The 24,998-nt window shown below is 39.6% G+C and overlaps 1 pseudogene; it reads right to left on the bottom strand.

Annotated features, from left to right (window-relative positions):
• Positions 1 to 24,998, bottom strand: part of LOC138733694 (guanine deaminase-like) — a 33,864-nt pseudogene that overhangs the window by 5,701 nt on the left and 3,165 nt on the right.

Genomic DNA, 24,998 nt, shown 5'->3' with positions numbered 1-24,998 from the left:
GTCTAAAACACAATACTTCCCCACCGTCTTTTTTAGAGTTCACAAATACACTTACGTACTGAAAATGTGACAAAATTGTTTTCGCTAACATAGACAAAAAAGGTTTAACTTAAACTGGAAAATAATTTATTTTTCAGAATTATTTGAATTAGGAAGATTTACAGTTTAAATAATTTAATCCAACCTAGATTACTGTGGCTGAAACAGATTAAGGAACAACTATCCTGCCACTTATGCCCATATTTCTAAGTAAATAGAGACATTCAGAATAGAGATGGCAATGTACTGTATGAGAAAGTGTACCCATTGCGTAATGCCAATACTGCTTATATGTTTGCATGAAAACTGCGGCTTCACCTCAAATTAGTAATTTTGAGTTCATGCTTAAATTCCCAATAGCAGTGCAGTCAAGGTAACGCAGCCTTCGTCTGGGAACAGGTTGCCTTTTTTTTTTTGAGTTTGAACTTAAAATGTTTATTAAAACTAAACTGCTTTTTCTTGCTTGCCATTTGTCGCTGCAAACAACTGACTTAAATTGTCAGCTTGGGCTCATAAGATATATATTAAGAAATGTTACATGCATTTTTGCTCATGGGGATACGGGCTGTCGCTGAGGACAGCAGGATTCTAAAGAAAGCTCTAACCACTGGTCCTCTTGGATTGAAATACAGACAGCAGTGGTGTAGTGCACCTGACTCCTATTATTGGAATAACTCCCAAGAGTCTTATTCTGGCTATATCACGGACCTTCCCCACATTATTTCTGGTCAGTATTTTAATCATTAATCCCATTCTGATTACCTCAAAATTATCAGCAGAGAACAAGTCAAATGGGCTGTCTGAAGCCTTTGTGTTGATAAGCAGTGCATCAAATTCTTTGCCGACCTCAAAGTTTCCAATTACATCATCTAGACCTAGAGCTGCAGAAGAAAATAAGCTCACAAATAGTTCTTCAATGCATGACTCTTTCCACCATGTGCTGCACCTGGCAGCTTATTTGAGACATTCATAGAAAAAACAATAAGGATTTAGATTATTACAAAGAAAAATATGAAAGGAAATTCAACAGTAAGTACGTCAGCATCTGAGCTCTTAAACAACATCCCAAGAAAAACGTATAATTGGTGAATTTCAAAAAGCATCTGTTAAAGGAAGAGAGATCTGAAAAACAATTTGAACCTCTGTTTCAATTTTTGTTCTTTGAATATTCTCCATTTTCTGTCACTGCAATCCTGATGTATAGGCTACTAACTGTTTAAAGTTGAATAATAATCATTTACATTTCAAAAACATTAAAGCTTCAAAAAGGGCAATGAAATTAAGTCATAGAAAACAAAAAGTATTTAATAATACTCACCTTGCAAAGGCAATGTTAGATTTAATTCTTCAAACCGTTTAAGCAACTTTGTCAGGTACTATAGACATATTACAATAGTACTATATAATATTAATTATAATACGATAATGAAAGAGGTGTACTGAAGTGATAACTAAGAGTAATTAGCAAAAGCAAGCAACAGAATGGTATGGAAATTAAAAATCATAGCTATATCTGAAGATCTTCAACTTACCTGTAAGGCTTGTCTTGTGATCTCTTATTTACGTTACAACCTTAGGTTCTTAGGTTTGCAAGCACTGAAAATCTAATTTTATCTTCAGTGACTGGGTGCTTGCAAGTTCTTACATCACCTTGGATATTATTTAGGGTAATTTTAAGTGATACAAAGCATCCATGTTTTAAGTCACCTTTTGTAAATAAAAGGTTAAACTAAGTTATCAAAGGGGATAACATCTGCAAATCATTTGTTCATTTGTTTTCAGATTGATTCTGTTTGGCAAAGGAACTCCAGCCTTCAGAGAAGTTTGTGAGTGGCAGGACATTCACAATACCTCAAAGGTGTTAAAACTCCTCCAAATGGTGAAATGCTTTGACCACCTACCAGTCTACCAGTTTCAACTAAAATGATCTTGTATTCCTTCAGGTTTGTGAGTAGATTGCAATTTTTAGATTAAACACAAGAGGGTGACAAGGGTTTAGGAGTCTCAGCGAAGCAAATTATTGAAACAAAGAATCACTCATATAAATTTCTGCAAACTGTACTTGTCCAGGCTACTGAAAGGTTGTATGAGTAATTTATATTTTACCTTTGGAAGTGACTCAATAAGGATAAACATCTCAAAATCAACACATAAGATAAAAATATTACTAAGTAAACATAAGAATCCAGATTTATAAAGCACAAGAGTAGCTGGGAAGGGAAACTACGTATGAGTTTGGGCTTTTTGTTTTCCTTTTCACATCTTAGCTAAGCTATTCTCACCTTTTATGAGAACAGTATGTATTAAGGGGAAAAAAATTGGGTTTTGTACTCTGACCATTGTCTCTTCTCTCTGTTTCCACATCATGTCCTTCACATAGAGTCTTGAGAAATCCTGTTTGTTGACAGAGAAGAAATGTTTCCTAATGTCTAATTTGAACTTCTCCTGGCAGAACTTGAAGCCATTTTGTCTCGTCCTACCACCTATCACTTAAGAGAACAGACCAACACCCATCTCTCCTACAACCTCCTTTCAGCTAGTTGGAGACAGTGATAAGGTCTCCCCTCAGCCTCCTTTTCTCTAGGCTAAACAAGGCAGCTCACTCAGCTGCTCCTCATAAGACTTGCTCTCCAGCCCCTTCACCAGCTTTGTTGCGCTTCTCTGGACACGCTCCAGAGCCTCAACATCCTTCTTGTGGTGAGTGGCCCAGAACTGAACACAGGATTCGAAGTGCACCCTCACCAGTGCCAAGTACAGGAGCACAATCACTTCCCTGGTCCTGCCAGCCATGCTGTTTCTGATACAAGCCAAGATGCCATTGGCCCTCTTGGCCACCTGGACACACTGCTGGCTCACATTCAATCAGCTGTCAACAAACACCCCCAGGATCCCCTGCCAGGCATTTTCCAGCCACTCTTCCCCTAGTTTGTAGCACTGCACAGGGTTGTTGTGTTCCCAGTGCAGAACTCAGACCTTGGCCTTGTCAAACCTCATCCTGTTGGCAATCCAGTCTGTTCAGATCACTTTGTAGAGTTTCCCTACCCTCAAGTAGATCAACAACTCCTCTAAGCTTAGAACCTTTCGCCAACTTACTAAGGGTACATTCAAATGCCTCATCTAGGTCATTGACAAAGATATTGAACAGGACTGGACCCAGCACTGAGCCCTGAGGGACACCACTTGTGTCTGGCCTCCAGATGGATTTAGCTCCATTTACCACAACTTTTTGGGTCCAGCCATCCAGTCAGTTTTTTTACCAACAGGGTGCACCTGTCCAGGCCAGTGGCAGCCAGTTTCTCAAGCAAAATACTGTCAGAAACACTGTTAAAGGCTTTACTAAAGTCCAGGTACACTATATCAACAGCATTTCCTTCATCCGTAAAGTGGGTAACCTTGTCATAGAAGGAGATCAGCTTAGTTTGACAGGAACTGCCTTTCACAAACCCATGCTGACTGGGCCTGATCATCCAGTTGTCTTGCATGTGCTGTGTGATAGCACTCAAGAAGACCTGACCCGTGACCACCCCTGGCTCTGAGGTCAGGCTGACAGGCCTATAGTTCCCTGGATCCTTCCTCCAAGCCCTTTTGTAAATGGGCATGACATTTTCCAACCTCCAGTGAAGTGGAATTTTCCCAGTCAGCCGGGACTGCTGGTAGATGGTTAAAATGGGTTTGGTGAGCACCTTCACCAGCGTCCTTAACACCCTTGGGTGGATCCCATCAGGCCCCATAGACTTGTGAATGTCTAATTGGCTGAGCAGATCTCTAACTGTTTCCTCTTGGATCACTAGAGCTTGGTTCTGCTTTTACTCCCTGTCTACTGGCTCAGGAGGCTGAGTACCCAGAGAACATCTGACCTTACTATTAAAGACTGAGGCAAAGAGGGCATTAAGTACGTCAGCCTTATCCTCATCCCTTCTCTCTATAGTTCCCCCTGCACTCAGTAAAGGATGAAGATTCTCCTTGGTCCTCCTTTTGTTGTTGATATATTCATAGGAACATTTTTTATGATCGTTCACAGAATTGGCCAAGTTAATTACTTCATCCTCACAGTCCTCCTGAGATGCCTGCCCCATCTTCCAAAGATCATTTACTTTCCTCTTTTAACCAAGATTCACCCAGCCCTCTCTCCTCAGCCAAGCTGGTTTTCTTCCCTGCCAGCTCACTTTTCAGCACAAAGGGACTGCTTGCTCTTACACCACCAGGATTACCTTCTTAAAGAGCATTCAGCATTTTGGGCTCCTTTGCCCTTTAGAATGCCCCCCAGGGAACTTTATCAACCAGCCTCCTAAACAGTAAAAGTAAAAAGGTTTGAGAATAAGTCTCTGGGTTAAATTTCTGTGTGTTTTAATTAAATGTTACAAAGTGGCAAATGTGGTAAACACGAAAAGTTAGACTGCAAAGTGCTGTCTCTGAATGTATAACACTTAATAAAGGTCCTGTCACATACAAAGTCAGGTAACTGGAACACAACACAGAACAAGAGAAACCTGAAAATTTGTTGTACAAGCCCTGTTTGCTCTCATCACAAGAATAAAACTTTCTTCATTCATTGATGGTTTTCTTTTTAAATTCTTCTAGACCAGCTTTAGATTCCAGCACACTACACTTCACTATTTTAGATGCAGTGGGAAAAAAACGTCAGGTCCATAACTTGGAGACATGCTGACATTTATATCTGAACAAGTAAGCATGTTTTTATATCTCCCAATGGTTTCCAAAAGAAATGTTTTTTACAGCAGACTACTAACCTGTGCCAAGGCCAACCTTCACGTTGTGTTTCAGGACATTTTGCACATTTAAAACACCACTGCGCAACCTGAATTGGAAGAAGAAATGCGTTCTGTGTGATACATGGAGAGGAAGTTCAGGAAGAGCAGTTTTATAACAAAGGCTCTTAGAATGTGTGTAACAGGTTGGATTTATTAAACTGAGAGTACTTGTGTTCATACACCTGAATGATGAGGTTTAATTACTAAAAATAAAGACAATTTTTCTCAGCTAAAAACTCTCATAGTTTTATATTTATCTGCTTAAAATAAGCTCTCAATATACCTGGGAATAAAATCCAAATATGCTGTAAAGTATAATACAAAAGATGGGAGGTTATTTCATGAGCTCCAGTAAGTCATCAGAAACAACATATTATGTTAAAGACAAAAGGACAAAATTCAGTACAGCATCCAGGCAGGTTCCCATGCAGTATCTCATTTCTTCTTAATAGAAAGAAGCGTATATTGCCCCATTGCCGATTCCCATTTCCCCAAATATATGCATACTCTGATACTTTGAGAGGAAGGGAGATGGCCTAAATCTGCCATTGATAGAACAGCCAAAAGAAATAAAGTTGAAAAGAAGAAATATTTTTATTTATGTGTATATATATATAACTAAATATCAAAAATATATATGACTACACTGAAAGATCACAAATCAGCTGACAGCATAACTTGAAGAAGTGGAGCATGAAAGATCACGACCCTTTTCACAGAAAAGGTCATTGGGCACTGGTAGAGGCTGCCCAGGGAGGTGGCTGAGTCACCATCCCTGGAGGTATTTAAAAGAGGGGTAGATGAGGTGCTCAAGGGCATGGTTTAGCGTTTGATAGAAATGGTTGGACTCGATGATCCTGGGGTTCTTTTCCAGCCCAGTAATTCTGTGATTTTGTGATGGCAGGCTGGATTCAGGATATCATGTCAATAACAGCTTCATTTAATAGTACAACATTCTTTTTTTTTTCCTTTTGTTTTTATAACTTACGAAAAATTAGAATTGGGGCAATGTGATATTGCAGCTCCACGAAGACTAAAAAGTTTCAGCTCTTCTTCAGAAAGGTAACAGGCATGAGCCATCACTGTCTAAAGAAAAAGAGAATAAAAAATTTACTCAATATTGCACTTATTGTGCCTGTGATTTTTGCTGCATCACTTCTAATAGCCAAAAGGACACTTGTTGCCACCAAGGGTAACTTCTTGAATGAAGCTGTTGAAATCAACTGGGGAGAAACTCTCATTAACTTCAGCATGCCTAACACATCACTCCCTCATTTTTTCTGTTATTGTTGTGAGAAGATAGGGCACTAACTCTTGCAGTGACTAAGAGCTTCAAGGAACAAAAGCAAGATTCTCCCATTGCAATAGCACTGTAGTACCCTTATGACTTATATTTTGTAGCTACCACAGAGATTAAGTACTGTAGCTATAAGTATGTAAGATACAAGGGAAGACGTACGTGCTTTTAGCACGTTTCCTGCCATCTCTCTAAAGGTTTGCACCAGGTATATACATTTGGAATATTCTTTAATCAAAATAATATAATTTTAATGCAGCTGATTAATGCTTTTCTTTCTTGGCTCATAGCTGACTTTAAAATTAAACTCACAAGCACACACACAACACACAGACATATAGGATAGTATAATTTAATAGGACGTAAACCAGTTGTTCCAGAACAAATCTACTTAGAATTACCTCGTATGTCAAATGCCCACTCAAAGAGAAGAGCAAGAGCTCTGTTAGGTCTAGGAATCTGCTGATAAAAATTGGAACAGCACAGCAACTGTTTCCATTGAGCATCTCCTAATAGCACTGTACCCTTGCCATCTCTACTCATCAAGCTCAGAAGTATCTGAAAACATAGTGAGAGCAGCCCCATCTTAAACTAAGGACCTACTTATCGTAGCTGCTAGATGATATCTCTGCTGATCTGTAATTCTTTTAAAAAGAAGGAAATATTTCAGCCACAGCTCTGAAAAACATACTTCTAAAATGTTTTAAAAAATGATTTGGGGTCTTAGTTCCGGTGACTGGGGATCGAGGAAACATCTTTGTATTTTATGTTTGTATTTAATAGAACACTTGCAATACAACCAGTGGCCTAGTGCCAAAAAGCACTGGTAACCTTGATTTTCAGTGACTATTTTCAGCACAGTGCATATAAAATTCTGATAGAATTAAGACTTATGTTTTTGTAGCACTAATATTCCCTTTAGTATCCTGACACAACAAATCAGCTGTGCAAAAGCAAGAAAAGTTAGTACTGTGTACATACTTAAATAGTCTATATTGATTTCTGAAGTAAAAGGAACTGCAAATATGCAATTTACAGGGGTACATTTTCAAAGATAGAGATGGGAATTCAACAGCTAATTCCCAAGGAGTTCCCAGCTGCCTTTTCTGCCTCTGGAAATTCTTTCCTAAAATTTTATATCAATTTTAGTGATGATTAAGCACTCTGACTTTAGTTAGGTTGTTCATATTCACACTTGCATGGGCAAGAGTGCACCTAATAAGGTTTGCCCTGGCTCTCCAACCTGTATTTAGTGTGGGCTGGTATCAGATCTGCTTACACTTATGCCACCAGCATAAAGCTTTGAAGAATTTTAACTCTTCAGGCCACTGTACCTCTCAATACTTTGTAAAATCAGGTAATGACGTGAGAGTGCTTTTGGATAGCTGGAACAGTGAAGTGTACTTGTCTGTATGTGAGGTTCACACAGAGAACAGAATAGAACAAGATTTTTTCTATAGGAAACTGTCAAAAAATGAAGTTGGCCCTACCATAACACCACAGAAATAATCTTCAGGCAGAACCAGTGCGCAATAACACTGTAAGAAGAACTTGGCACTGCCCAAGAATTATGAGTTCCTACAATACCAGCTCTAATTAGCCACTGTCTGACTCTACTGCTCCAATTCTCTTTGGAGCTCTCAGAAAATGGATGAGGGAGCATGAAATATCTCTACTGTTAATCTCCCCTAATATGCTCAGGAAAAGTATGGTTTTGACTAAAGTTCCAGTACCTTGATGGACACCTATGCAACAAAGAACATAAAACTAATTTGCTTTACCCCAAATGTCATTGACCTTGATAAAACAGTACAAACACTTCAGGTGACTGTAGTTAACTATCATATACTCTACATGGATAAATCTAAACTATGCTACAGATTTTTTTTTATCCAGCTACCTTGCTGGTAAGCAGCTTATTTTTATCATACAATTCAGTGTAATTCTGGTAGGCAGGAAACATGTTCTCCACAAGTTTGAGTTCTTCTTCATTCTCACTTACGTGACTCTGCAATAAAAAAATATATAGCAGTGAGTGCTTTGACTGGAATTAAACCTTACATTACAACCTTCCTGAGCAAGCTACTGGTGCTAAACGTATAATGACAGAAACATGTATTTGTTTCCCTTTTCATTAGAGAGATTCCTGGGACCCAAAAGAGAAGAATCATTTCTTCCTTTAGAAGTGACAGGAGATGTTGTGCCTGGGTAGTTCACCTCAGTAGTCTGGTGACATAACAGTCCACTTGGAATTTGGTAGATGTTAAAATAAAACAAATGACTGTGAGGTAGAAGAGAGAATCACCCAAACAGAAAGTGGATCAGAGCAGCACATAGGTGTCTGGTCCATGTATCTTCAGATGGGCTGATTAAGGTCTGGTCTCAGATAAAAATCTGATCCTTCTGTACTCCCACTGGAGCACATATTTTCAGAACATCCACTTTGTAGTGACAAAAAAAGTCCTAATGTAGGATAGCTTTAAAATAATATATGCTTGGAACTTTTTCACACACAGAAGCTTTATCATACTGATGTTAACCATGTCAAATAAGATATAAAGATAAGTAATAATTTTATCTGCTGAAATCCACTCTACAGAGACATCAGAAGGCTTAGAGACAGTCATAACAATTTTGTACTAGGGAGAGCAGCCTTCAGCAACTGAAGGATTGCTCTTACCTACAATACTGGATGCCGGTCTCCTAGTGACTGTGCATGTGCTAGGGCTTGCTGAATTGTGCGTCCTTCCAGCTACGAGCCTTCTCATTTCCTGTGTAGGTCACAGTGTTCTTGCAGAGCATCATTAATAATTTCAGAGGAATTTAAAGGATGCAGTCCAAGGTAAATATGTAGTTTAAGTGTTTTGTTGAAATTATGAGAAGTCCCTGATCTGTATCCTATCTATCCAAACTATTTGAATTGTATACAGAGCTCTTAGAGCTTACCTGCACATGAAGGTCACGAGCCTGTGCCAAATCGCCAAGTGCACACAGCAAATCCTCTGTGCAGGAAGGGCCAAAGCGAGGGGTTATTACAGGCTGTACCCTTGGATACTGAAAACATTAAAAAGACATGCTTGGGAATCTACATTTTACATGTCAATAACCATAATTAAGACAAGCTTTTACACAGCAACTACGTTTTGTCTCCAAGGCTTAGTGCTTACTGTATCCTTGCCAACTCAAATAAAACTGCATAGTAGTTTCCTAATTTTTATTAGAAATTTGATCACAGAAATAGAGTATCAAAGTTTTTCCCTGAAAACAGTTTTAATGAACCTTAAAGAAGTAATTTTCATTAGAACTCTTTCATCAAGTCACTGAGATTTTACCACACTCCACATATGCATTTCATATTTGTTTGCAGTCCAGTAAGCATTATGAAAAATAAGTCAGATGAATGAGCAGACATTTTTCTGAGTTCTGCTTCTGTGAATATCAAACATGTAATGATGCAAAACTGCAGAGTCCGCTGTGCTCTGGCTCCGTGAAACTGAATTTACACAGCTACAACTCCATTACTCAACAACTGATTGATGATAACTCAGATTGATGATAACTGCCTGCTATGTAGAAAGATGCATATTGATTTGTCACGCAGTTTGCCAGTAGGATTTCATATATTCACACACCATCTTCTGAATACAGAAGGGAATACAAAGAAGAAATCAACTTACTTTCTTTTCCAGTAGTTCTTTAACAAATCTGAAAAATATTAGACAAAAAAACTGTTATAAGTTTGTCATGTGTGTTATAAACTATGAAAAATAAAGAAAATATTTACTTAGACCCTATTAAGCTTTTCAGACATAGGTTAAGTTTTTACAGAAAGCTGTGCCAGATTTTCTGATTAAATAAAAAGAAGCAACACAATGAAATCAGGACAGTTACACCCAATTATGCTCCCTGTGAATTTGATCCTGAATATTCAGAATTTCTCTCATTTGCAATAATTAACATTGGCATGTGGTAATTACTCTGAGTTCTCACTGAAAACCAAACACATGTTATATTAAATTAATTGAAAACATAATTATAACTTACAGCTGTAACATCAGAGAAAAAAACCCACTTATATTAATCTGGCCATGAATTTAAATTACAGCTTTAAATATAGCCTATTATTTAAAATCCTATTTTTAAGAGATGCTGCAGAATTTCATACCTCACTTACAGTAGTTGCATATGTCCTCATTCACTTAAAATTTTCTGGAAATGCTCCTATTAATGTTAGTGTATAGATTATCTATATATAGATTATCTACCTTATGGAAAATACAGTATAGATTTACTTAGTTTCATAAACAAAAGAAGCTGCCTCAGGGGCTTCTACAAAAAACCCCAAGCAGTCAACACGGCTTATACAGATGCATACATAAAACTTTCTCTCACTTTGCAGGGAAGAAATTCTTTGAAAACTCATATCCACAGTTTATGCAAATAATTTCCAAAAGCTAGTCTGAGATGGATTCTGGACAGGATATCTGCAAATTATTGTCATAGTTTCTATTCAGAAAAAACTATAATTTTGGTCACAACATCGAATAAAATTTCTCAAATGTCTTCAGATGGAAAAGAGAATAATGCTAGAGGCTGCATTCACAACACTGAAGCTGGTACTGGATAAACATCTGGAAGCAAGAGACCTAAGCTAAACTTCTGCAATGACCAAAGCAGTTTGATCCCACCATTGTCTGTGAGAACCAAAATGCAATGCGAATTAGGTATCATCTGTCTGTCTCTCCTCTACAGAGACACCTGATAATAATAATTAATTAAATATTCACTGGAGCCAAAGCTGTAATGCAAATATAATTTTCAGGTGATAATCCAAAACCTCCAGGTGGTCGTCTTCATTCTTTTTCATATTCTCTGAAAAGCATCAACACTGTTGCAAAACTGAAATACTTTTCTCACAATACCCTACACTTTGTGGGCACTTTGCTGGCTTCCGTACGTCTCCACGAGGGAAGAAATTCAGGTTCAAACCAGTGTTTTCTGTAGCAGAAAAACAGATTTGAACATGGTTCCTCCTCTTTTCAAGTGACTACAACTATTAGGAACATATACAACATACTAGATCTCAGATCCCTTACATTTTATTCAACTGTCTTTGCAGGAGAAGGGTAGATTCAAATTCTTGACTTGCACTTATGTCTAATATGTGAAGCACTTGGAACTGCATATTACTTCCATGCACACAATATAAATGCTTCCACAGGTTAACTGTAAAGAACTGGAATCAGTGTAACTCATTATCTGACAGTGTGACAGATCCCATTTCTTAAATTCTGCTCTGTTAGGTTGCCTCTTTAAGAAAGAGTTTTCTCATTCTCCTGCAATTGTGTTGCTGCAGTTCAGGCCTGATGAGATAAGGACTCCTGATCTGTGCTGACAAGCACACAGCTCTCCTCTCTGGATGGCTCTGGAGTACTTGTGGCACACTCTCATCCAAAGCTGAGAAACATTAGTTCTTAACACAAGTACATGAGAATGGAGTTGGAGGCACAAGATATATATTTAAAAGAAAGCTATTTAGATGATTTTAAACTTTAAAAAACATCAGTACCACAAGTTCAGCCACTTTTTCAGGCCTATAAAGCAGGACTCATGCTAAATTATGAAAAGGAACACAAAGGAAAATAAATGTCATGGAATCATATAATCATAGAATAACCAGGTTGGAAGAGACCCACTGGATCATCGAGTCCAACCATACCTATCAAACACTAAACCATGCCCCTTAGCACCTCGTCCACCCGTCCCTTAAACACCTCCAGGGAAGGTGACTCAACCACCTCCCTGGGCAGCCTGTTCCAGCGCCCAATGACATTTTCTGTGACAATTTTTTTCCTAATGTCTGGCCTAAATCTCCCCTGGTGGAGCGTGAGGCCATTCCCTCTTGTCCTGTCCCCTGTCACTTGGGAGAAGAGGCCAGCACCCTCCTCGCAGAGAGGGTCGCAGGGAGGATCCAGGGAACTACAGGGCTGTCACTCTGACCTCAGTGCCAGGGAAAATCATGGAACAGGTGATTTTGAGTGCTACCATGAAGCACATGCAAGAGAACGAGGTGATCAGGCCCAGTCAACACAGGCTCACAAAAGGCAGCTCTTGCCAAACTAACCTGATCGCCTTCTATGACAAAGTGACTCGGCTGCTGGATGAGGGAAAGGCTGTGGATGTGGTCTTCTTGAATTTCAGTAAAGCCTTTGACACAGTTTCTCACAGCATTCTGCTTGAGAAACTGTCAGCCTCTGGCCTGGACAGGCGCACACTCTCCTGGGGGGAAAACTGGTTGGATGGCCGGGCCCAGAGAGTGGTGGGAAATGGTGTGAAATCCAGCTGGAGGCCAGTGACAAGTGGGGTTCCCCAGGGCTCAGTGCTGGGTCCAGCCCTGTTCAATGTCTTTATCAATGACCCGGATGAAGGCATCGAGGGCACCCTTAGCAAGTTTGCGGACGACACTAAGCTGGGTGGAAGTGTTTATCTGCTGGAGGGTAGGGAGGCTCCGCAAAGGGATCTGAACGGGCCGGACCACTGGGCTGAGTCCAATGGCATGAGGTTTAACAACGGCCAAATGCCGGGTCCTGCACTTGGGGCACAACAACCCTGTGCAGTGCTACAGACTAGGAGAAGTCTGTCTAGAAAGCTGCCTGGAGGAGAGGGACCTGGGCGTGTTGGTTGACAGCCGACTGAACATGAGCCAGCAGTGTGCCCAGGTGGCCAAGAAGGCCAATGGCATCTTGGCTTGGATCAGAAACGGAATGGTTGGACTCGATGATCCAGTGGGTCTCTTCCAACCTGGTTATTCTATGATTCTATGATTCTATGATCAGCCAGCCTCCAGTCCAGGGGAACTTCCCCAGTCTTCCAGGACTGTTGGAAGATGATGGAAAGGGGTTTGGCCAGCACATCCGCCAGCTCCTTCAATACCCTAGGGTGAATCCCATCTGGCCTCATAGACTTGTGGGTGTCTAGTCGGGCTAGCAAGGCTCTGACCACCTCCTCCTGGATCATGGGAGCCTCATTTTGCTCCTCTAGCTCCTGGGTTTGTACACAGACAGAACAACTTTCTTTACAATTAAAGACTGAGGCAAAGAAGGCATTAAGTACCTCAGCCTTTTCCTCATCCCCTATCACTGTTGTTCCTACTGCGTCCAATAGGGACTGTATGGTCTCCCTAGTCCTCCTTTTATTATTTATATATTTATAGAAGGATTTTTTGTTATCTTTCACAGACTTTGCCAATCTGATTTCTAGCTGAGCCTTAGCCCTTCTGATTTTTTCTCTACACAATCTCACTTCCCTCCTGTAGTCCACCCAAGAGGCCTGTCCCCTCTTCCAGAGCCCATAAACATTTCTCTTCTTCTTGATATCACTCAAGATCTCTCTGTTCAACCAAGCTGGTTTTCTCCCCTGACAGCTTTTTTTCTGGAACGTGGGGATGGCTTTCTCCTGAGCTGCTAGGATTTCCTTTTTGAAGAGCTCCCAGCCCTCATGGGCTCCCTTGCCCTTGAGTACTGTCTCCCATGAGACTTTGCCAACCAGCCTTCTGAAGAGTTCAAAGTCTGCCCTCTGGAAATTTAATGCTACTGTCCTACTAACCACCCTCTTCACTCCACCTGGAACAGAAAACCCTATCATCTCATGATCACTTTGTCCTAGGCGTCCACCTACTGCCACATCCCCCACAAGGCCTTCTCTGTTCATAAACAGCAGGTCCAGGAGGGCACCCTCCCTTGTTGGTTCATTCACCAGCTGTGCAAGGAAGTTGTCTTCCACGCACTCCAGGAACCTCCTAGACTGCTTCCTTTCTGCTCTATTGTACTTCCAGCAGATATCTGGAAGATTGAAGTCTCCCACAAGAACAAGAGGCATTGATCTAGAGATTAACCCCAGCTGTTTATAGAAGAGCTCATCAGCTGCTTCTCCTTGGCTGGGTGGTCTGTAACAGACTCCTATCACAAAATCTACCTTCTGGTGGGCTCCTCTGATTTTAACCCACAGGCACTCAATCTCCTCATCATCACAATCCATCTCAACAGTGCCCAAGTCCTCCCTTACAAACAGGGCTACCCCACCTCCTTTCCTGCCCTTCCTATCCCGCCTGAAGAGTTTGTACCCCACCATAGCCGCACTCCAGTTATATGAGTCGTCCCACCACATTTCTGTGATGGCAACGACATCATAGGCTCCTTGCCCTATGACAGCTTCCAGCTCTTCCTTCTTATTCCCCATGCTGTGTGCATTGGTGTAAATGCACTTCAGCTGAGCTGACGAGCCTTCAGCCCTCTTAGAGGAAACAGAGTTCATTCCCAATTGCCTGGTAACTGGAGTAGCTAGCTCCAGAGTGCCTGTGTCTCCCTTAGCACCCCCAGGTGTGTTCTCCCCCACTTTCTGTGTGGTGAGGTACTGGTGGTCCACACCAGCACACCCTCTCTGATTCACCAGTGCCCCACGTCCAGGCTCGCTCCTGTCTAGCCTGGGCTCAACCCCCTCCCCCTTCACATCTAGTTTAAAGCTCGATTTATGAGCTTAGCTAGCTTTTTAGCAAGGGCTTTAGCCCCCCTAGGAGACACGTGTCCCATCCTTAGCAACAAAGCCTGGGGGTGCGTGAGCCACCCCATGATCAAAGAAGCCAAAGCCCCTTTCCTCACACCAGGCTCAGAGCCAGGCATTAATCGAATTCTTCTTCCTGACTTCCTGCTCCTCTCTATTTAGCCTTGGGATGGAGCAGAATACTATTTGTGCCCCAGAGCCCTCCATCATTTTCCCAATGGCCCTGAAGTCTTTCTTGATGGCTTTGGTCTTTCTGCTTACTAGATCATCGTTACCAGTTTGGACTACTATCAGAGGATAGCAGTCTGTCTCGTGGACCAGGGAAGGAAGTTTTCTAGCTACCTCCTTCACTGATGCCCCCAGTAAGCAGCAGACCTCTCTGTGGAGGGGGTCTGGTCTGCAAATGGGTCCCTCCGTTCCCTTTAGGAGGGAGTCCCCTACCACAATCACCCTCCTCTTCTTCTTGATGGAGGATGTTTTTATCTTTTTCTGAGGATGGTGCGGCCTAGGTAAAGATTCTAGGCTGTGGGAGCCATCATCCTCATCCTCAGGATTGGATTCCACCTGCTGCACCTGGTACTTGTTCACCAGGGGGATCTGGGGTTTTGGTGTCTGGTTGAGGGGAGCAGGTTTCCTTTGTCTGGCAGGAACTTGCTGCCATTCCCCATCTCTTGTTCCCCCAACCTTACATTTTGCAGGTGGATGGTGTTTGGACGTACCAGCTCCAGCAGGCTGCTGAGTTAGTGAGAGGGCACTGCTCCACTGGTAGTCAGTGGAGTACAAATCACTAATACTATGTATTTTAAAAATTTCTTTAAATATAAAGATTATTAGAAATCCATGACCACTTCTAACTTCTACTGGCATCCTTCTAGCATGATTTGCAAAACTAAGGTAGTGACTTCACATAAGTGCCATAAGATGTTTCAAATATCATGCTGAAAGAGCAAATACCAAGCAGTAATATAAACACTTATACAAGTAAATAAAAAGTCCTGTGAAAAAAAGCTGTATGTCTGCTTAAGCAGTCTCCAAGTATGGATGCAAAAGACATCAGGCTGACATAGCTCAGTTTTAGGTCCCCTCTGCCATGTACATTGCCTTGATCTAATTCTCTTTCATTATCTCAGCTGGGAGTTAGAGTAATTTCACTGGTGCTATACTGGAGGAGAGGAGAATCACAGCAAGTTTAAGATGAGGTATACAAAAGCTGACTCCTACAGCTTGAATAAAGCTTCGGCCTAAAGGAGGGAAGGAAATAGATCATAAGTTAATGGGGGCAAAGGAACTGATTGTTACCCCATCATCCCATGTCAGGCCACACCACCTTCACTTTCAGAGCTGTGAAGGGAAAAGGGGAGGCAGAAAACACATATTCTTTCCAAACCCTAGAGCTCTAGTTTCTCCCTTTCTTTGGAACAGCTAGAGAGAAACTGCATGGGCTGTGCAGCAACTGAGTGCAGGAGTTGACAGAATCACAAGAAACAGTACTTTCAGAAGGAAAAAAACTGTCCCTAACGAGTTTGCACCTGTAAATTCTTAGTCAGCTTCACATTCACTTTTCAGACGCATGAGAAGTCTTATTTCTAAAGGCTGTGCCATCAATTCAATCACCTTACCTTTCTGTCTCTTGGACAGAGTGAGCAGTAGTCTCTTTGTATTGTGGCACACTGTCATTCATATCCATGCAGACTTTTCCAACAAATGCTCGTTGACCAAATTTATCTGTTGAGATGCATAAGAATATAAAACTCAGAATCATAGGTTTTTGAAAAATGCTATCAAAGCGTGTACTGAAAACCAAAATAGCAAATTCCACACAAGCCAGCTTCATTCTTATGTCTTTTTCTTATCTTTAAGTTGGAACTATCCATGTGACTTCTAAGGCTAAAAAGGAAAAAGAACAAACAAGCCAACCACACTAAAATAGGAGTTCTCCTCTTCCACAGTACTACCCAACTTCATAAATGTTATAATTGAGAATTAGATTACTGTAGCCTAACCACAATCAGAATTCATAACGGTAGTACATGAGTAAGATTGATGTCAAGTAAAGGATGAGAAACACAAGCATCAAAGTATAGTAGCTTTAGCAGATAATTACCCTGATCTGAGGACGGGCACAAACATCTCAGTAAACCATCACTCCTTAAGAGAAAGGAATAGGTTCCTAACATGTCTCCTAAGTGCAGCTGGATGGAGAAAATTACCACAGGTACTTCTAGCCTCTTTCTTGAGATTTATCCATTCCAGGCCTCATAACTTATGTGTACGGTTTAAAAGGAATGTATGTAATATTAAATTCTAAGGTTTTAAACCTGTTTCTAAGTCAGATCTCTTTTTTTCTGTTTTTACTATTCAAGCTGTTGAATACAATGGCTTCAAAGTTCTAGGTTTTCCTACAAAATCAGAAAGATTAGGGAATTTTTGATGGAAAATGAGATTCTTCTTAAATTATTCTGCTTTGGGAGCTGGATGAGCCTTGAGAAATCCTGCAAGAATCACAACACTTTCAAATAGAAGGCATTTGCAGTGGTGAAAAGAAGAGGGATAAGATCCTGTCGAAATTCTGGTTTTGGAGGGTGCATGGAGATTTTTCATGTCAATTCTCAACTGCAACTTCAGAATGTCAGGAAATCAATGCACTGACTGCACCTCTTGTCATTCAATCCTTTAAACCTCAAATAAGCAAAAGGTTAGAAACAGCAGACACCTGCAGCTGAAAAGCAACTCCAGCAGACCTAGTTCAAGCTCAGCCAGCAGCTGATTTGGGAAAGAAGACACTAGCAGAAACAACAGTAGGAAAGAGGCAGTTAAGTGAACAAGGGTAACTAGGGTGGATTTTTGGGACACAGTATGACAGATACAATGAATAAAGAACAACTTTATAGAAAGACAAATCCTAGCTAGTCTAAAAGTTCTAAGCTGTGTTTCCTTCAACTAACATAGTCTGTGCAATATCCTTCAAAATTCACTGCTAGTCTTACCTATAATTTCAGCAAGAAGAAGAGAAGTATCTGTGTAAATTGTTGCAAAGTAGCTAGCTGTAGTCGTGCCATTCTTTAAAGTTCGTCTCTCTAAAAAAAAAAATCAGTTTCAACTGCCTGGAATAAAAAGTAGTCAAGCTGCCAAAACACAGAACAAGCAATCTGATTTCAAACTGCAAGAACATTTAGTTACTGTGAAATTGTGCAATGAAGTGGTAAAGTAAAATACAGATTTTTAATTTCATAATACCTTTTGATTATAACAATGGCTAAAGCCATAGAAATCAGTCTATATTTCCTTCACTTAAACTGAAAATAAATTCTGGAAATAAATTCAAATATTTAAAAATATAACCAAAAAGTAATTTATGTAATTTCCTAGTTTTAAAAGGCTCTGCAGTTTTCTCATTGAAGCTCTGTTTAGCTCACATTAGCAAAGCAAGGCTTTTGGGAAGAAGTAGTGGTTTTCATTTGGCCACCCAAAGTGGCTGAGAAAATACCCAGGCTTTCAGGTATAAAAACCATTTGTTATGAATACTAAGTAACAAACCTCTAGGCAAAAATAATCTCAGAACAACTGCTCAGGGTCATTTATTTATTTATTTGTTTGTTTGTTTGTACCATTTGAAAGGAGAAGGTGGTTAATACCTATTCACATGACTTTTGGAGGACATAACAGTAAATGAGTGCCATTTAAAATTACACCAAGTCATGAAGAAATTTATAGCCTCACTTCATCTTGAGAATAATGCATACTATATTGATGACACAACAAAATATAGGTTTAAGTTACATTTTTGGAGTCTGGCTACAATGTAATTTGGGAATTTATTTTTATTTTATTTTCTTAATGACAGAGAAAAGGTGAGACATCCAATATAACTTTTGAGAATAGCTAGAGTTAATTATTTGACAGACATGAAGCCAAGCTCTCTCCTTTCCATACAATATTGAATAAGTTGTCTTTATGTCTTTAAGGGCTCCTAAAATGAGTCTCAAAAATAACAGCAATGTCTTTACTGACACAAACTACCTTGCCTTTCTTAGCTTTTAAAATCCAGAGTTCTCTACTTCTGGATTCCTAATATCACTGCTAAATGACATCTAAAAACATTATGTTTCCAAAACATCATCATGAAGAGCTGGTTTTCCTAAATTTGAGACATCAGAGGAGGTTCCAGCTAAAATCTCAGATTTCACCTAACTTTTTCTTTTACCATGTAAGGAAAGTGGTTATTGGAAAGAGAATTTTAATTTGAAAACAAATACTTGTTTTCATTACAACTCCAGAAATACAAAGAAACATATGCAACAATATCTGCTCCATACAGCTTTAATCCTGTTTCTAACAGTTGAAGATAATTAACAGTCCCATCAAATACTGCAGAGCAAGTGATACAATGCAGCAGTTGCTGGTGAAGATATTTTCCTGACCTTGTCCTAGTTGAAACACATGGGGAAAGCTTAACCATTCTGTTGAAGCTCCTACAACTAACTTCCATCTCTCATTGGCAGGTTTTTTTCCAGGTGATGTTCTCAAAAATCTTTTACAGTGAGCACTTTAGCTGTGCTGATGACACCTGATCTGAATTGGTAGAGACAGTAACATATCATTGAGGGATGCAGCTGTGAGATTACCTTTATGTTTTAAGCAGCTGAAGGCATGTGTGCTTGTAAATAGAGTTTATGGCCAAGTTGTTCCCACGTGCTTTTATTATGGCAGAAAGTTGATTTTTTTTTTTTAAATTTGTGTGGCAAGGATAGGATAACTATTTATTTCAGAGTCACTATGTTATTATTTTGACAACACGTTGTCATAGTATTAAACAAATGCAAGCAACTTACACTAGCCAAAACACTAAATCTGTTGGAAATATTTCAGCCCACACATTGAAGGATACATTTCAGTTATAGGACAGGATCAGTACTATACAACATGACCTAGCTGCTTATCGGTCATCAAGTGGAATTCTACTTTAAAGCCTTTATATTGCACAGAAACATTCTAGCTCAAACACAATCTCTGTCCTTGTGCCACAGTATCATTGACAAACTTAATCTAAAGCCCCTGCAGTGAAAGTTATCCCTGCTACAAGGACTTCAGCTGGACAAGCTTCATCTTCCTTAATTACTCCACACCTCCCCACTGCCCCAAGATGTTTTGCCTGTGCATCTTCTCTCTTTGCAGAAGACTATTTCATAGAGGGGGTTAGGGTAACAGGAGTATAATTTTTTTTTACTGTGCTTGATTATATCTGCATTGAGGTTGTCGGCAGCTGCTGGCCATATTAGCTCTGAGAGTACACTTAAACATTGCTCATTATACTCAGATATTACAAAAGAAGAAGTTCATTGTTAATCATGTGATTAAATGAACTGTTTTATCAGCAACAGCTAGTAGAGGACAGTCTTGGCTGGCAATTAGAACAGTGTGGTTTTGTCTGGTTTTCATTACATTAAAACATGCTTTGCTGTTTCTGAAAACATATTTCACAAATACGAATGCTGTCAAGTAGGTAAATTACATTTGCAGTACTTACAACAACTCTGGTGTACACTTCCTCTGCAAAATCACTGTCTTTGTATTTAGCTTCTGTTGGGAATGTGTAGGTAGTTAACCACTGCAAAAGAGGTAGATCTACTCTTGTACCAGTAAATGAATACTAAGGGGCATGAATGTGTGTATCAACCATTCCTGGCATGACGAATTCACTAGGGAAAGAAGAGAAAATTACAGTAGTTCAAAATCCACACATGGTTAAGTAATTTTGCTTTAACTAGAATGGTTGAGCAAAATCCACCGGAGTATAGGGAAAGTACAGATTAACCTTCCTCTTTCAGTATCAGCCTATCAACAACTACTTTACCTCTACCCATTCTCCTTTTACAGTACAAAGTAGCTGAATGGCCTTTTACACATTTATATATAGCTAAGGGAGAGAAAAACAACGTAAGAGCACGATTAATCCAATTAGCTTTAATATTTACCCTGACTAAATACCAAAAACTAAAGCCATACTGACTTCACAGTAACTAAAATTACTTCACTGTAGAATCCACCTGAAAAAGAGAATCTTTGAGCACAGGCTTGCTTCCTAGTATGGATATATTTGGAACGCCTCTAGCTGCCAGATCATTATATTTACAAAACTGTAACTTTCTATGTCCAGGCTGGATATAAAATATCCAACTTGGATATAGAATATGGATAATATATATCCATAGATACATATTATATATGTATATTATATATGTGTATATATATAATATATGTATCTATATATATATTCAGTCAATGAATTTCAAGGCTTAATGGAAGAACAGCCACTCTGTCTACAAATGCAGACTCTGGTGAAAAATATTCCTTCCTCAATATCTTAACATGAAAGATATTTAAAATAGAATTGTAACATTGTTTGTTTTCATGTAGTGTTCACGCAGCAACAGGGATAACTATATCAACATTACCAGGAAGTTGCTATAATAATTTTGTTTTGTGCTGGAACTTCACATAGCATTAAATCTCTCTCATTTCTCTTCCCTTTCCCCTGACTACTGAATAAGCAGTGATTTTGTCTCCTTGTAGTTCCCCGTCGTCCTGTTTTCCTGTATGCTAAAACTGCTGAAAGATCTTTCTCAATCTCATTTCCTCAGGCTATTTCAAGCAAAGAAAACATCTGATGACTAATATATTCTGTACGATTAGCCCTCAAAAAAAAAAGGTACAGATTTTTTAACAACCAAACACTAAAACGCTGCTGCAGTGCTGAATTCTAAGTCACAAATCATTTATAGTTGGGCTACTACATAAAACACACAGTAGGTACAACACAAAACTATTTTACTTCACCAGAAAGGGAGGAGATTTTGCTGGCTGAAGGAAAAAGTAAGACTTCAGCTCTAATACAGATTGAGATCCAAGGCTCTCTGTTTAGAAGATTTAAATCTTGTAATTTTATTATATTTTAGACAGTGCGTTAAAGCCCAAGCAACTGAGTTTGATAACGGCAGTGTTAGCGTTACCTCCATTTACTATGTGTAGTTTTGAGCTAGTTAGATGCAACCCACTGCTAACAAAATGGTTATAAAATGTAATCTCAAGAAAGTATATCATTTACTTCTGTAAGCACAGAAGACGTCATGTATGAAAGCTAAATATGGCATTTTTAATGTGCAATGCAAATAAACCAGCACAAATCAGCCATGGCTGTGGCTGCAATCCCAGTCCAAGGAATGCAAAAAAGCATGGACCGCCCACTCGCTAAACCTCACCCAGGATGCAGGCAGCTCTTGGATTAAGAGCTCCCACAGTGCTGAAAGGGAGTTTTGCCCACGAGATTGGATTTAATATGCTCCCTCCAAAATCTGTTCACAGAGACTCTCACTACTTCACTCAGAGTCATTATTTCACTCAGAGTGTAAATTGCATTTGCTGAAATTAATCTAAACAAAACACATACTGGTTATTCAGTTCTCTTAGGTCAGATGTTTTGAACCCCCACTTCTTAGCAAGTTTCTCTTGCTGATCTTCTTGTTCCAAAAACACAATCTAGAAGAAAGAAAACACAGTCAGATACTTTAAACCTGTATCCCACATCAGCTTTACATGAAGGCACAGTGGCTCATTTCTTAAAACAGATTTTACATACTTACCACAAAGGTGATAGGTTTGCATTGAAATACTTGTTCTTCCTGACCATTAAGCATGATTTTGAAATACCTATTCACAATCAAGTATGTAACTGCACACACTTTGTAACTTGTAAGGAAACAATTCATTCTCAAGCAATACACAGGCAGAACCACATAATACAGGCATTCCTATAATGTACACCATAATAGCAGTAGAGTCATTTGTGGTGGAGGTTTGCAACAGCCTTACAGAAATACACTTACAGTGCTCAAAAGCAGAGAGGTCAAACTAACTGCTTTGCCTAGGACTGACTGGCACCAAGCTAAGAATTTTCTAACTTTATGCTTGTGTCGTTAATGTTGGGGGCAGGGGGGAATAGTTTTTTAACTGCCTGGAAAGACAAAAGAAATTGAGGGCAAAAATATGGATAATCTTTCCATTTTCCAGTACAGACTAAAAGCATGCCTAATATCTTTGCAGTTTTGGGGTTTTTTTAAGTAAGTAATCTGGAGCCTCACCCATCCCCATTTCACTCCCAGAAAACATTGACTCTACTGCTGCTAAGTTTCTATTGCCTAGTGAGAATTTTCACACCCTTTCCATTTATTTTTAAATTCCTTGGTATTTTAATCTAAAATATGACTCATGGCAGCTGAATTCTCAACTCCTTAATTCTCTGAACTGGCAATAATAGTCTCTATGAGAAACTAGAAGTGGGGGGTCTAGGGACTACAATGTTCTCCACAGACTCCAGGCAGGATCTGGGTTCCTGCTCACTTCACAGAGTACAAGACCATGCCACCACCCAAGACAAAGACAAACCCAGGTCTCCATGAATTCTTGCTTAACTGTAGTTTCTGCCAGAAACCAGCCCATGGTCTTCTAGCTCTCAAGAGTTCATTCCTTTAAGTTCAAGAGAGTAACCTTAACTGCTACCAGCATTCTTCTGCTCCTGTGAAGATTCCCACACCGAAGGCCTGTATCACACACATGACATAAGTTTCTAAGGCAGCAATTAAAAAACATGTAAAGTCAAGATCAAATAGCTGTAGAAATACACAGGAAGGAATTCAGGATAAAGATCAAAAGGAAGAGCATTGTTTCCCAGTTATCTGCACTTTTTAAAGTGTATGAGCTTTTGCTTTTTCTATTTTTTCTATAGAGAAAAAGAAGCAAAGATTGCTAAACTGCAGGCAAGTCATTTTTGGATGCTAGTCTTTTAAATGCACATATGACTTAGATGATTGATATTGTCTTAAGAGCAGATGTTTTAAAGCTTTTGTCAGAAAAAGACCTATTAAAATCACACCACATAAATAAACATTGCACTAGCAATAATTGCAAGAGTATTGTAGTCCATTAATACTTCACATGAAGAAGCATTTCCCTCCTTCTAAACAGGAATATAGCCAGCTTAATTACCTATACATCTGCAGAGAGCTTTGAATACAGACCTACTGAAATTTCTGATGAGCAATAAAGAAAATGTCACTCAGATGCTGAAATCAAAATGGTTGCAGAATGAGGAATGTCAGAGCTGCTGAGAGAAAAAAAAAAAAGGAAAGAGGGAGTGAGAAACACCAGATGGCAAATTTGGAAAGAGGTGTTGCCATGGGAAAGAAGTGGCTATTCTATATTCTTAGGGTGCAGATAAATAAAACAAATCATGGAAGAATGAAGAAGAAAATATATTTCAAGGGAGCTGGACATATGAAATCAACGGTAAACAATCCATTATTGTTGAATGTGGCAATGGATAAATCATTAAGACATCTATAATTTTCAAACAAAATTCCCAAAAGAATGCCTTGGTCACTCAAAAGATGTTCCCCGTTGCTTTATGATGAATTTGCTCTGTCCAGCTTTCTAACACAGAGTGCTTTAAGGTCTTTGAGGTCCCAGGCTTGGACATTTCCTTGAGTATCTGCTTCAAGGTAATTGAAGGTACATTCAAGGTAACCAGCCTGGTCTGCTGGTTCTTTAAATTGTAAAGACTGATTGTAAAGAAGCAAGTCAAGGACAACAACCAGCACTTTGGGAAAAGTGTATCACAAAACCCAGAATCAACAGCTGCTAACACTAGTGCCCAAACAGTTCTGACATGTCACCCATGTTATAGGGCTAAGGGATCCCACAAGGAGAAGCTGAGACCTCTCTACCCCAGAGACTATCTCAGACCTATTTTATTCCAAGAGATGCTCAAAGCTCCTCTGTCAGTGCATAGCCAGTCCAATAAACTACGCGTCAACCCTGATGTGGTAAACTTTGAATGCCTCCAAGCACCACAGTGCAATTAACTTGGCTACTAGAAGAACAGAAAGTGAACATTACTATGTAAAGGTACACAGGAGGATTTTTTAACACAGCAGTGCCTGTGTTATTTTGTTTCTGGCTATGATATTCATAGATTAACCTGAATAAAGGTTCCATCCTTCTTCCTCCTCCCACAAGCCTCTCTCCCCTCCCTGTTGTCACAATGATTAGCTGACTTTTGCAATGACAGACATGATGCTTATTTCTTACCTATTTCCCAAAACTGGAATGTGAGGCTAGATGAGAGACAGGAGCACTTACTAGACCCAGGTCCTGAACGAACAGCCCAGCCTGCCAAGAAAGGCTAAGGAATAAACCCAAGATGGATGTTGGTGCCTTGGTAACTTCCTCCTTGCACAGCTAACACACGTCACTTGCTATCCCAGCTGGTTGAAATC

Source organism: Phaenicophaeus curvirostris, chromosome Z, assembly GCF_032191515.1.
Source record: "Phaenicophaeus curvirostris isolate KB17595 chromosome Z, BPBGC_Pcur_1.0, whole genome shotgun sequence".
Classification (NCBI taxonomy): Eukaryota; Metazoa; Chordata; class Aves; order Cuculiformes; family Cuculidae; genus Phaenicophaeus; species Phaenicophaeus curvirostris.
The sequence above is the reverse complement of the archived record's forward strand: the minus strand, read 5'-3'. Positions and strand labels throughout refer to the sequence as shown.